Raw genomic sequence first — 2,500 nt, forward strand, 5'->3', positions numbered from 1 at the left:
TTACCAGTAAAAGTGAAAATGAGACTTTTTAATAACATGAATTTGCTAGTTTGCCGTATTAAAAAAAAAGGATTAATGTCTTCGTTACTGGGATTTTGCGATCCTAGGGTCTTTCATCTCCTACCCTCTCGGGGAGATGAAAGATTGTAAATTAAAATATATGTAATTAGTTATGTAAACGACAACAACATAAATCGTGAAAAGAAACATAGAAGTGGCAATCAGGCCCAGAGCGCTTACAAGACCCACTTAGCAACGGCACTGTTTGGGGAATCCATCGCCATTCCTCCAAGTACAGGAATCCAAAAAACGGGAAAAGAAGATTGGAAAAGCCTTTAACTACCAAAAACAAAAATGAAATCAAGCAAAGAAAAAGAAGTTTAAAAAAAAAAAAGATTAGGAGTCTTCCGCGGGGACAATACTCAGTGGTCTCTCTCATATCCAACACGCTCTCGTGGAATAATTGTTGAGTAGACACTTACCCTAGCATCAAATTTAATGGTATGTGATCGGTCAAGTCAACGACATTCCACAGCAAAAAATAAATCCATTCCTCCAAGTACAGGAATCCAAAACGTGAAAAGAATATTGGTTAAAAAGCCTTAAACAACCAAATAAAAAGGCATACACTCTATTTTGTTTTATAGACAAACCAAAGCAAATGAATGAAGCGGCCAATCTCAAGTTAGTATTCCAAAGAAAGTTCACCTTTTTATCTTGATATTCCTCAAAAAGTTTTAGTAAAAGTAAATAATAATAATAATAATAATAATAATAATAATAATAATTATTATTATTATTATTATTATTATTATTATTATTATTATTATTATTATTATAAATAATATAATATATAGTGATAATTCCAAGGTTCAAGACCGCTTTACAATGACAATAAATTAAAAACTATTATAAAATTATGTACATAAGAATAAAGTAAATATTTACAAAGAATGTATTTATAAAAAGCGGTATAGTCAAATAATTAATAAAAATATGATTAATAGACAAGGACAAAAAAATAAAACAATAAACTCATAAACAATAGAATAAACCCATGAGATAACACAGGTTTTGCAATCTTATTTCACATATAAAATCTTGCACCAACTTAATGGCAATAACTAGTCCGGGTATGCTTGTTTGAAAAGCCAGGTTTTAAGTAAGCCTTTGAATATAGATATGGAATTACATGATCGGAGATTATGAGGGACTGAATTCCACAGCTCAGGGGCAGCACAAGAGAAAGCTATCTTTCCATGAGAGTTGAGATTATAAGAGGGCTTAGACAGAAGATGTAGGCCAGACAACCTTAGAGTCCTTGAAGGTCTATAGATAAGGTTTGATTAAGTCAGACAAATAAGACGGTTATTGAGGAGTTTGAAGCTAAGAAGTAAAATCTTATATTGAATTCTTTGTTCAATGGGTAGCCAAATTCTGTAGGCTATGCAGGATTGGTATAATATGTTCGGATTTGTGAGAAAAGGTGAGGACTCTGGCTGCAGCATTCTGTACCAGTTTTAGCTTTTGCAGCGAGTTGCAAATATCTAATTTACTAAGGATAAGGTTCTCACAGGCCTTAACGCTGATATGTTTCCTGATTTTGCAAATGTTCCTTAAATGAAAAAAGCAGGATTTACAAATAGCAGCAACATGATGTTCAAGAGACATATCCTCGTCTAGGATAACGCCCGAATTGTGATAGTTTTGCTGTGCTGATTGTTGAGGCCCCATTAGGACTGGGAGGAATCTAAGTATCCCGTATCCCGTTAATTCCTGTGGTTTGTATCACTATAATACCAGTTCGGTATTTTTAAATATCCTGCATACCGTTAATTCCCCACCCCACCCCCCTCCAAAAAAAATCCCATATCCCTGTAAGTTTTTTCCCTAAATCTCCTGTATTCCTGATAACCCCTAATAGGGCCTCGTTGTTTCCACTGGATAATTTAGTAGCATTAATAATAAGAGATAACCTTTTTCTGTTTTTACAACAAATAACTTCTAGTTAAATTATAGATTTATCTTTCTGGTAACCTCTCCCCATTTTTCGAAGCTTACCCGTGGTTGTAGTTCACTGTAACTGTACAATTTGTGTTAACTGTTTGTGCATCCCACGGATACGCTCTTATAGGCGTCTTGTTTTGAGTGATCCAGTGGGGTCCTGGTAACTAATGACGTCAAAGAAGTCAAGAATGTAATTCCCTTCTGCATCGTCAGAACATTCACAACATCCGAAGGGTAACTATCGTCCGACATTTCTATAAAGTACGTAGCAAAAAGTTCTAGATTTTCAACAAGACTTTCTGAAGAGATGCGATCAAGTTACTTGTTTGACGTCATTAGTTACCAGGGCCCAACTGGCGTGGCCAAAAATTTTTGCGTATAAATCAAACACCCGCTAAAACCCGTGGATACACCATGGGGACATTTTTTTGAAGCACTACACTCCAGACAACGAAAAGTTAAAAAATGGGGAAAAATAAGCGTCACAGGGACT

This window comes from Montipora capricornis, chromosome 3, assembly GCF_036669925.1.
Source record: "Montipora capricornis isolate CH-2021 chromosome 3, ASM3666992v2, whole genome shotgun sequence".
Lineage (NCBI taxonomy): Eukaryota > Metazoa > Cnidaria > Anthozoa > Scleractinia > Acroporidae > Montipora > Montipora capricornis.